The sequence below is a fragment of the Solanum lycopersicum genome, chromosome 1 (genome assembly GCF_036512215.1).
Source record: "Solanum lycopersicum chromosome 1, SLM_r2.1".
Taxonomy (NCBI): domain Eukaryota; kingdom Viridiplantae; phylum Streptophyta; class Magnoliopsida; order Solanales; family Solanaceae; genus Solanum; species Solanum lycopersicum.
In genome coordinates, this window is record NC_090800.1 from 60,838,933 (window position 1) to 60,852,072 (window position 13,140).

The 13,140-nt window shown below is 30.7% G+C and overlaps 1 long non-coding RNA gene across 1 annotated transcript; it reads right to left on the reverse strand.

The window, feature by feature from the left end:
* Positions 1 to 8,496: 8,496 nt before the first annotated feature.
* LOC138340848 (uncharacterized) lies at positions 8,497 to 9,945 on the reverse strand. The gene is made up of 2 exons (XR_011213692.1): positions 9,868 to 9,945; positions 8,497 to 8,747 (listed from the first exon to the last, which is right to left on the reverse strand). It is a non-coding gene; the product is annotated as an uncharacterized lncRNA (long non-coding RNA).
* Positions 9,946 to 13,140: the final 3,195 nt, after the last annotated feature.

Consider the following 13,140-nt stretch of genomic DNA (forward strand, 5'->3'; position numbering starts at 1 on the left):
AGAAATACAACCAAGAATTTGTCTCTCAACAGCCACATGACCTTCGCTGCAAAGGATCAATTATATGTGTTTGAATGCTCACTTATTGAAGGGATTGGATGCTTTATAAAAAAAATATTAAATTTTTTGTCCTATCACTAATCATAAAGGTGAGAATTTGGCTAAGTGTATTAGTAATTGTTTACTTGAATAGAACTTGGACAATGTCTTTACTGTTACGGTTGATAATGCCTCTTCAAATGATGTGACAGTTTTAGAGTTGTCCGAAAATTAGATATATGAAAAACTAATATGATGGAAGGTAAGCATCTCCATATGAGATGCATGACTCACATACTTACTCTAATTGTGCAAGATGATTTGAAAGAAATTGATCCCTCTATCAAAAGGATGAGACAAATGGTGAAATATGTTAGATCTTCTAAAGGACAAGAAACTTCTTGAAATATATTGAAATGAAAAATATAGAATGTGATAAAATGTTGTCTTTAGATGTGCCTACTAGGTGGAATTCCACATACCTAATGTTGGACATGACAGAAAAAATTGAGAAGGGTTTTGAGAGGTTTTATCTTTATGATGTTAATTTAATTTTTTTCTTGCTACTGATGTTTGTGAAGATGGAAGTATTGCAGGTTCAATTCAATATGAGGATTGGACTAATGTGATGAATGTAATAAGCTTCTTCGAAAAATTTTATGAGCTCACATTAAAAGTTTCAAGTTCATAGTATGTTACTTGTAATGTTCATTTTGAGGATATATGTGAACTTGATGCTTATTTGAAAGCATGTATGACAAGTGATGGTGTTGACTTGAGTAAAATGGGTTCATGGATGAAAGAAAAGTTCAAAAAATATTGGGGTACTCCTGAAAGAATGAACAAAATGTGTTTTTATTGCTTATGCTTTGGATCCTCACAATAAATTTGTGTATGTAGTTTCGCTCTTGAAGAATTACCTGGGGAAGAAAAGGTAAAGACAATGAATAAGAATGTAGATGCTTACTTGAAGAATTTATTTGCGATCTATGTAATTAAGTATTTAAAAGGTTCTAACAATCAATCATTTTCATCAGACTCATCCGATTCATCTACATGTGATCTTTCTTAAAATGTGAAAATAAATTCTTTAAAAACTAAGTTTTACATGAAGAAATAAAGGGAAGATTCTAAAAGTTTAGGTGTTAAATCTGAGTTGGATAGATATCTTTTTGAAGACCAAGAGTCTGAATCTGAGAATTTTGATATTTTGATTTGGTGGAAAGTAAATTCTCCAAGATTTCCTATATATTCATAGTTGACTCGAGATGTATTGACTATTACTATGTCGAGTATGACACTGGAATGTGCATTTAGCATCGGTGGTTGTATTCTTGATCACTTTAGCAGTTCATTGACTCTCAAATGTGCGCAATGTCTTATTTGTGTCCAAGATTGACTTAGACAAGAAACTAAGCCTATTTGTGTTGAAGAAAGATTGGAGTTTCTTGAAAAAAATTAGCTTGGTAAGAATTTTTAGTTTTTTATTGTTTTTGGAAAAAATAAAATATTTATTGTGTTGTATGACATATTTGATTTTCTTATTTAGATGACAAATAATGCAAGAAACTCTTCCATTATTGATCAATGACCGGGTCAAGTATTTAATAGTGGTGAATTAAATACGTCATTTATTTAATTATATCATTATTTTAATTTTAAATAATTGTAGTGAGTAAATACGTCATTTATTTAATCATATCATTATTTTAATTTTAAAAGTAGTATTCTAACACTTAATTTTATTTTAAAAGGTCCAAGAGTCGAGACTATGAATAAAGGTGTAAAGTACCAAGTTTTGTTAGTGTTTTGTAATCTTGTTGGCACTTGAGACTTGAAATTAGTCTCATGGAAGAAAGTCAAGAAACTGCACTGTTTTTCATTATTGTTGTTTGTTATTGTTGGCACTTGAAACTTAAAAATGATCTCATGGAAGAGGCTACATTGTTTGTTGCTCATTATTGTTGTTTGTTATTGTTGGCATTTGAAACTTGGAAGTGGTCTCATGGAAGCTAAGAGGCTAAATTGTTTGTTGCTCATTATTGTTGAAACTTGAAACTTGAAAGTGGTCTCATGGAAGCTAAGAGGCTACATTGTTGGTTGCTCATTATTGTTGTTTGTTATTGTTGACACTTGGAACTTGAAAGTGGTCTAATGGAAGAGGTTACATTGTTTGTTGCTCATTATTGTTGTTTGTTATTGTTGAAACTTGAAACTTGAAAATGGTCTCATGAAAGAGGCTAATTATTTATTGCTCATTATTTTTGTTTGTTATTGTTGACACTTGAATCTTGAAAGTGATCTTATGAAAGAAACTACATTGGTGTGTTATTGTTACTTGTTAGATTGTTATTATGTTATTGTGTTGATGAAAAAACAACACTAATTTATGCTCCGCCCTAAGGTCAAACGCTTTGATTTTGTTAACTGGTGCAAACTGTCTTTGCTTAGCGAAAGGCAATTCTATTAATTAAAATTGCAGTGTTGTATATTTTGTGAGACAGTCACTGACCGATTGGAAAGGGCACCAAATAGTGGGTCTTCTTTTTAAGTCACAATACATATTTGTTTGTTGATTATATATATAATTTTGAATATATATATTTATAAAATACCAAATCAATTCCCACAAAGAAAATCTGGGTGAGACAAGTAATAAATGATCAAATCACAAATAGAAAAACCTCCAAAGGAACCTTAAAAGCTAAATCATTTTTTTCTCTAAACTTAATTTTAATTTATTAATAAGGGAAAATTTCAATGTCAACAACAATTTAACATTTTGAATCATACAATAATTTAAAAAAAGAGTACAATAAGCAAAAAGAAATAAATATAAATAAAATAAACAAACAACATTATAATATTTTTAAAAGCTTACTAAGCAGGTCCATAACATAAATCGAACTAACAAAAGTTGAACCAAAATAACATAAATTGAATCAAAATTTTTTGAACTGAACTGAATTATTTTGGTTCGTTATTCGACACACGTTATACAAGAACCAAAAACTAAAAAATTGGAAAAATTTGAAATTGAACCGAAATATCGAATGTCCAGCCCTAGTGGAAACAATGGCTATCCGCAGCTGAATGGTGATATAATATCAAATTTCATACAGGGTTGAAGTGTATTCCTTTTGAAGCTCTTTATGGGTATACACCCCTCAGTTATGTATCGAACCTTTACTAGAAAATGTAGTGCAAGATACTGAAGATGTGCAATATAGAGACAACAATTTTTACAATTATTTAAGGATAATTTACATGCAACTCTAGCCAGGATTAAATTCTTTAATGATAACATATAGAAGGTCTTCTAGAGAATTTGCAGTGGGAGATTCAATATATTTGAAGTTGCAGCCATACAGACAAACATCATTAGCACTACGGAAGAACGTTAAGCTCAACTCTAAATACTACGGTCCCTATCTGGTTATTGCTTGGATTAGTAATGTAGCTTACAAACTAGCATTAGCACCTAAATCTAAGGTCCATGCTATATGTCAGGTCTCATTACTCAAAAAGAAAGTGGGCCATCGTGTAGTGGTTCAATGTGTTTTATTTAAAAATCTGATTACTTGTTAGATTAATTTAGAATCGCCACTTAATTTTAAAGGAAAATTAAGAAAACCGATTTTCAAGAGATCTAAAACAGGAAATCAATTGAAAAGCATTTAAGGAGGTTTGGAGATTCATATTAGCATTTCGAAAAATAATTTTAAAGCATCCGAAATTCCCGCTAATACGTGGTTATCTGATAATTAATTATTTGGCTAATATTTTAAAAGATAAACATGTTTGACTCCGTGAAATTAAAATTTAAGTAGCAATTGAGTCTTAGGTATTACTAATGCCTATAAATCCATAATATTAGTGATACTGGGTTGTTTGGTGTGAAGGATAAATACATATAGTCACGATACAAATATTTAGTGGCACTTAATTTAGTATTTGATTGGAAAGTTTGTGATAACTTATCCTGTGATTAATAACTAGTATCATGATAAGTTATCCCTCCGAAAGTGTGGTATATAATCTCATCACAGTTTGTGATGAGATAAATTTATTAAATGACAAAACAACCTTTCAACCCCTTTAATTGATAAGCTTTCACAAGCGCCACATATTTTAAGTCCGATTCGACGAGCTTTTGGATCATCATAACGCAGATTTTGCATCTGATTTTATGCTCTTTGATTTTAATTATTTTTATTATATATGTCTATAATCGTCTGCGTCTTAGAAAAAGTTCTAGTGTTTGCTTTCTTTCAATGAATTCTAGTGTTTGCTTTCTTCCGATGTAGCCTAATTTAAGAATTTTGACTATGAAAAATCTATTTTTGTGTCTTATTTTCTAAAACTGAAAGTGAGTGTGACATTTAATCTGATTGAAAAAATACTGCTTTCGTATATCTAAAAAGTGCAGTTTCCTTCATGTTTTATTTTCAAGCAATCTTGATTTCTCATACGTAAAAAGACTAAAGAGGGTCAAGGAAGAAAATAATGAAAGGACTATATGGATAGGTAGGTGGATTTAGTTTTAAAATGGTGGATTTTAAATGTTGGATGGATTGAGTAGTTAAATTTTATTCTAACTAAATCTCTACCAAAAAAATATATACAAAAAGCTAAATTGAGGTTATTTTTGTAATCAAACCACTTAATTTTTGGAAGTATGTAATGATTATTATTTTAAAAACAACCAACCAAACAATCAATAAGAAATAATGTCAAGATAACTGATTCCAGTGTAACTAATCCCAACATAACTTCTATTCAAATCAAATGACCCCTTAAATACAACAACAGAGTTATATTAGTTATAAATAAGAAAGGAGTTCGGAGCCTAAAGAGCAAAAAAGAATTTGACAAAATTTTGAATGGGCATATCAATTTTTTTCTAACTAAAAGGGCAAAATCGCTATTGACATAGTGATTTTATTTTCACGCTTTTAATTCGTTAACAGATCAAAATCGCTGACCTAGCACCTCCAATTCACACCAACGAGTAAAATCTCCTTGTGATTCAGGACTCATAGTACAACAACGAATATGCTAAACTATTTTGTCCAAATATTTTTTTCCAGAAAATCGCTTTCGGCGGGCGTAGTGTTTCTGCGATTCTTTTAACAAAATTAAAATCGCCGCTACGATAGCATTTTTGTAAAAATAATTTATCTTTTTTTTTCCAGAAATTGCTGCCTTGAAAGAGATTTTCGTTATTTTTTTTAAAAAAATAAAAGAATCACTATTGTTGCATTATTTTTATAATTTTAGTGAATTTTGTTTAGAAATTGCTATCAAAGACAGCGATTTTGGTGATTTTTTTTAAAAATCACTATCTTTTAGTATTTTTTTAAAAATATCATTATCAATTTTTTTTAAATAATATTAATTTTTTTTAGTTCACTAACTAGCAGCGAAATTTCCTTTCAAATTTCTTTTGTTTCTTAATTGTTCAAATGTTCACATGTCACATTAAAATAAATTTGTCAACTAACATGGATGTGTAAAAAATAGAAAAATCACATGTTCATTTAAATTTTCCTTATAAATTGGTTGAGCCTCCCTTCAAACTTCTTCTTATAAAGTATAATCTTCGAACTCTCTTAGAATTTTTTCAAAAGTCTTTCCTTTATAAGGTTAGTTTGGATTAATTTTATTTTTAATTTTAACAACTAATTTTTATGTTTTATATGGTATTGTGATTATATTCATTTTAAAATAATTATACTGAAGTGAACATTTATTTTTATGATATATATATATATATATATATAATTATACTGAAGTGAACATTTATTTTTATGTTATATATATATATATATCAAAGTATGCACATCCTAGTCCAATAGAGTATGATGTATTAAAAATTCAAATTCATCATTCGTTTTGAAGGAATTCAAAACGGTAGCTTAAGGGAAGAGAATTCTTGCTTATATACGCGTCGCAGTTATGTTAAATTTTGACAACATATAAAATATCATTGGTTACATCCTTGCATTCGTCAGTATTTTGAAAGTTGTAGGTTTAAAGGAATTGTTGATGAATGATGTGTGTCGTATGACTCCAGATTAATTTCTTCTTTAATTAAAAGGTGACATCCAGAAACGCAGATCTTTCACATGTGAACTAGCGATGCTATAGTAAATTTACAAGATGTAGAAATTTTGTTCGGAATGGTAATCGATGGTGTCCTATAACTTTAAATGACACTGATACTTTAGGAGTACTTGTAGGTTTAAAGGAATTGTTGATGAATGATGTGTGTCGTATGACTCCAGATTAATTTATGTTTTAATTGAAAGGTGGCGTCCAGAAACGCAGATCTTTCACATGTGAACTAGTGAGGCTACTGAAAATTTACAAGATGTAGAAATTTTGTTCGGAATGGTAAATCGATGGTGTCCTATAATTTTAAATGACACTAATACTTTAGGAGTTTTGGGTATACAAGAAATGATATTTGAATTAACGACATGGTGTTTTATTTAAAAACAAAAGTATTTTATTTGTTTTGACTTGGTTAGAATCGCCATTTAATTTTTGAGAAAGATCAAGAAAAACTTAGTTTTCAAAAGACTTAAAACAGGAAATTGTTTTGAAAACTTTAAGAAAGTTCGAGGATTCTTATTTATATTTTGGAAAGGTTTTTTACAGCACCTAAAATACTTGCTAACTCGCGATTATCCAACAGCTAACTTTTATTTGGCTAAAATGTCTAACTTAAAATTTTGAGTTAAATATTTAAAGCTCTTTGAATATGAAGAATTAATTTACAAGCTAAATAAGATTTGACTTATGAAATTTATTTTAAGTCTATTTACACTTGATTGATTTAACTAAGTGATTACAATAAGGTGGCGTATTGCGGGAATTTGAAATTTCTTAACTTAAAACTAATGGCAGATATCGACAAGCAAATAGACGAAAAGTAAAAGGAGAGAGAGAGAGAATTGGATCCAAATCCGATTTTCTATCCGTCTGGACTGGTATTTAGACCCACTTTTATTTTTGGGTCTTAGGCCCATTCAACTGGTATCTGTCCTAAACTAAACATGAAAAATGAATATTTTTTCTTTGGGCTTTAGGTCTAATATAGAATATAATATGGCTAAAAAAATAGATAAAATAAAATATGGGTTTAGGCTCAATCTCGTTAATTTCTCTTTGCTTCGAATTCTTTCAACTTCCAAAATCTGTTCGTTGATTTTGAGGTTGGTCGACTAGACTAAAAATAGTTCTGAGGGAGCCTTTATGGCCCCTTTGGTAATGCAAAGGTGAAGTCCGTGAGAATTTGGACGGATTTCACATGCGACAAATGAGAGTAAGGATACATGCTTATAATAACAAAAAAATTCAATACAATAGTAACATAACATAACAGACCATTGTTAATATCACTTTTGTCATCATACATCCCACCGTTTCCACATACATTAAATGAAGCATGATAACCTACATGCTAAAACCTTAAAGCCACACCCAAGACTATTCTAAAAAACCACACCCATGACCAATGCAAAAATCATGAGCTATACCAAAATCAATATGAGAACAAACAACTGACATGTCAACTAACAATATTAAGTAGCAAAGCTACATCTTTGTGATGAATGCAAGAGGAGGAGTTCATAATGAACTCGAATGTGCTTCGCATGACAAATAACAAATAAAATACCTAGGTATTAAGGTCACAAGAAGTATCGAACGGGATGATAGATCGGGCAACAAAAATGATAGTAAAAAGAAAAGAAAAATTACTAGTGTAAATTAGGTATATAGCATATTATGTAGTCATATTCTCAAGTTATGACATAAGAGTTTGATTTTCATTCTATAACATTTAATATATCAACTTATAGCATTTCTTTAAACTAAAATATTGTTAATATTTATTCTGTAAAATTAGGACAAAAAAAAATGATTAATTAAAATTGCATAACTTCCGTGAATTTAGTTAAAGTTATTAACTGATAACAAATGTGCACCTTTTAAGGGATTTGAAAATATATTAATTATAGATATGCACCTTAATTGTCTCAATCCGTTTTAAATGATAATTAGTTTTGATTTTTTATCCTTAAAAAATTGTATTCTGTTATCTTCTTTCCATAAACGTGTACCATTTATTTTTTTTCCAGAAAGTGAACTATATTCGTATATTTGAATTCTGTCATATTTTATCCTTTTTTTTTTTGGAAAAACAATTAAAATTGAAGGTTGAAAAAGTTTAGATTTGATTTGATGGAGAAAATTGTGTCAATTTTAATTAAACATGGTGGCAAATTGAATTCATCACGTTAGTTTTTTGTCACGACCCAATTTCTCGAGCCATGAAGGCACCTACTATAACCCATCAGTAGGTAAGCCAAACCACAACCCAAAACCACACATACTGGGTGTGAGGGTAGAAGAAACTAAACAAGACTAAGAAAAATTACTATAACAACATAAGCAAACCAAAACATAAATACAATAAAGGATCCCTCCCAGAACCTGGAAGTCACTAATACAGAGCTACCAACAAAACGAGTACAAGTCCCAACAGTGGACCACCGAAACTAGACTGTCTCGAAAAGTAAAAGACAAATCTTTATATAAACAGATGGAGACTGAAATAGTACAAAATGCTGTGTGCTCACCCCTGTCTCCAGACCAGAAATTCTCCAAACTCGATCAACGCTGACTACCGGTGCTCGGACCTGCATCACGAAAATAGATGCAGAGCGTAGCATGAGTACAAAAAAAAACAGGTACCCAGTAGGCATCATAGGCCGACTGAACTAGAAAAGTAAAGCACTATGAAAAGACGGAATCACAAAACTAGAGGTCAAGAACAGAAGACTAAGTAACACAATAATGCACACGAGTGTATAAAAATCTAACTAAATTAATATAAATAAGCTAACTACACCTAACTGGACCCACCATAAGCCCAGAAGGTACACTCGTGCACAAGTTTAAATAAAAACCCGAACGGACCCCCATAAGCCCGACGAGTACACAAAATAACTATAACTTAAGGAGAATAAAACTCGAGGCCAAAGAACACCGAACCAAAAAGTAAAAATCTGACGGTACGGAGGTCGGGCCTTGAACCGGACACTCACCTGAATTACACAAGTAGCCAATTGCAAAATATAAGTAACTGAGGCCGGACCTCTAACCGGATGCTCTACATAAGTATGTGGATGTTCGAGGCCGGACCTTAAATCCGGATACCCGACAAAGATATCGATATAGCTGCTAAAAGAGTCTTTATCTATCCATAATCATATAAACCTGTGGAACACCATCCAGACTTAGGTAATCAATGTAAGTCCTTAAAGCTGAATCGAACTCAACTTTGAATCACGGAGCGGAAATCATTGACACTGACGTAACTCAAGAAGCCGTAACATCGAAGAAATAAGAGTAACTATCGCTAGAGCAAGCTCATCGTCTTTCTAAATACCCAACTATCAGACTCAAGTCTGCTACATCAGTCTACAAGGATTTAAGCCGGCCGAGCGACGTCGGGGCTAAACTAAGTCCTACCGACTTTGAATCATGCATTTCTAAGGAAAACCCTAGTCAAACCTAAACTAAGGCCCAACATACTTCTGACAACAAGTATTCAAACATACAAATAATTCATATAGTAAAGAAGGTCAATTAATAACAATAAACATGCTCACAGTTACCCGATAATTCTCAGAAAAATGGCGAAAATATGATTCTTAACACCTATGGATGATCCAATAACTACCCAACCCAAATCCCAACTAATCAACATGCATTCACATGTTCGAGTTCAATCTAAGAAGAGAAACCATAGCCTACCTGAACGCAGATCACGCGCGCTCCAAAATTCACTCCCCGGATCTTTTACTTTCTAAAAGGCCTCGAAACGTTCATACACTAAAATCGCAAGAAACGGAGACGGGTCAATTTCATGGTCAAAAATGGAAAAAGTGGGATCCGCGTTGAGAAATCCCGAATTAACCCCAAATAAAAGTCCTAAATAACTCTCGAAACTTGTATACCAGAATGGAGTACAATTCAGGACTCAAAACAGTCCCAACATGAACATGCAACAAAAGAACCCAAATTCTAAGCTAAAAATCAGCAACTATGGCAGCAGCTACTTACAAGATTTTACCAAAAATGAAGCTCCAACAGCCAAAACCAACCACACCACGACGATCCTCACGAAAAACCACACAATATAGGCTCTTGAATCACTTGATTCGGACCTAAAATGACCAAGAAATCACCTTCTAAAATTTTCCAAAACTTGTGCTCGAAAATGAGCTAGACAGCAGTTAAAACCCAAAATTTACCTCAAATCGGATCCCCAAATCAGATTCCAAGCTCACCAATGCGTTGCCCTCGAAAAATCTCACAACTTAGCCTTTTGAATCGCGCAATTTGGAGTTGTATAGCTCAAGATATCAAGATTCTAAAGTAAGATATAAAGCTGAAAGTTGGGTTTTTATAGGGGCTGCACCAGATTCAGCTTTGCCTACTTTCTTTAAAGTCTCTGACGGGTGCTCGGAATTCGTTCGGAACCTGATAAAAATAAAATAGATATGCTACCCTACCAAAGTCGACATTCCGGACTCAAAGGCGCAGTCAAAATTTTCATCAGAGGTCATCTCGATAAAATGTGGGTCCCACTTCCATTGCCATTTTAAGTCAAAAACCACAAAAGGGCTCGGAAAAATATCAAAAACCTCAAAACCCGAAAGAAGGGTCAAACTAGACCAAACTCGACATTCCGGAGCTAACCGCGTTGACGGAATTCTCATCCGAGCGCGTTTACTCAGAATGTTGACTAAAGTCAAACTTAGCCTTTAAACTTAAAGTTAAAACACCTAATCCCACCAACTCACACTGAAAACTTTGGGAGTCATGTCGATAATGCTATTAGACTAAAATGACCCTTCCGGAACTGATGGAATCGTCAGAATTGGATTCTGATGTCATCTTCTTGAACTTTTGATCGAAAATGATCGTTCAAGGTTCATAAGCTCCAAAAATACTAAACTCACACAATAACCAAACGAATGACCAGGTAACCGATCTGTCAGTCCCAGCAAGTCATAAATGACTTGGAATCGCTATAGGAACGCTCTAAACGATGTACAGAAGATAAAACACTAAAAATGACAATAAGGGTCATTACATTTTTTTTATTAATTTGTTATGTTTTTAGTATAAATTATTGGTTGTAGTTATATATATATATATATATATATATATATATATATATATATATATATTTTGTTGTCATGTATTGAATGTGTCGTATGTTTTTTTTCCATGTTATATTGCATATGTTCAATTGATATATTTTTTTTGTGATACAATTATTTAGTGTTTCTAGTAATAAATATTTTCTAATATTAAATGTATTTTCATGTGTAATTAAAACGAAGATGATGTTAAATGTGATTACTGGTTAAAATTAAAAAGTTTACAGATTTTGATCAATTTGCAATTTTTTTGTTTTTGAAATAGTATGAACAATATCTGACATTTTGTATTAATAATGTATACATTTTGTATTTTAATGTATATAAATAGTGTATGAACAATATATACGAAAGTCAATGTTTATAGTTGTACGTAGCAGTGATTGATTTGTAATATATATATCAATTCTGTATAAAAATTGAATTAACTGTGTATTTTTTTTTATTAAATTGGATAAATTGTGTATGAAAGTGTATTTTAGATTGTAGTTAATTGTGCAGTATGCAGTATGTATAAACATTGTATTAATTTTGTATTAATTTAAAATTTTGTAATTGCATATATATGTGAATTGTATATAAATTGTGTATAAAGTGTGTATTAATTTTGTATAAAAATTGTATTAAGTGTGTACTAACAGTGTATTAGTGTATAAACATTGTAGTAAGTCTGTATTAAATTGTGTATGAAGTGTGTATTATTTTTGTACGAAGTGTATGAAGTGTGTATTAAACAGTGACTTTAATGTAATTTTAATGTTGTGAAACAGGGAAATACGTCGACTTTGAGATGGAGGGCATCCTATACGATACTTCTACTCTTTATACTGGTTTAGTTAATGCTATAGTAACTCAGCTAAATATAGAAGAAAATATAAATTCTGTTGAGATAAAGTATATAGTTAGCGAAATGTGTCCACCTATAAAAATTCATAATGATGTTGGGGTAAAGGTTTATCTAGATCAGATGAGGGTGAATTTGGACAAAAAGCACATGCAGTGGATGCCATCAGGTTGGACACAATAGGAAGACATCTTTAAATTATCTTGTACAAAAACAATGATGTCGTACTGTTACATCTGTGTTTTTGAGGGTTTACATTATTATAACATGTTTTTTTTATTGAATCATATTACTTTTCATACAAATGTCATACATTGTATATACAACTGTTCATATATTAACAAATGTTAACAATAATAATTCATATAATCATAGAACATTTATTCAGTTATTGCATAATGAATGGGGACTACATACAAAATTTATACATTTATACATTCAATACTTGCATATAAAAAATAATGTATGTTCATGTTCTACATATCAAATTATAATATGTTATAATTCATACAGTTTTCATACATTATTCATACTAGTAATATACATACCATTTGTTTCTATAGTATTTTGAAAAAATATATTTGAAAATATACAGTATTCATATATTATTCATACAAAACAATTGTATGCAAGAAGGTCATACACATTTATTAAGGTATAATTGTATATTTATTCATAATGTGGTGTTGAATCATATGTCAGTACTAATTTCATATAATTTTCATACGTTATGCTTGTAATAATTTATATGATATAATTCATACATTATTCATACCAGTAATATAATTAACATCTGTTTCTGTTTGTATTTGAAAGTGTATAGTATTCATGCAAAACAAATTGAAAAGTGCATACATTTTTCATACCAGTAATATAATTAACAAATTAATTTATATGATATAATTCATAAATTTTTCATACACTATTCATACCAGTAATATAATTAACATCTGTTTCTGTTTGTATTTAACATTACATATTGAAAAGTGCAAATTATAAAAAAAATCATTATCA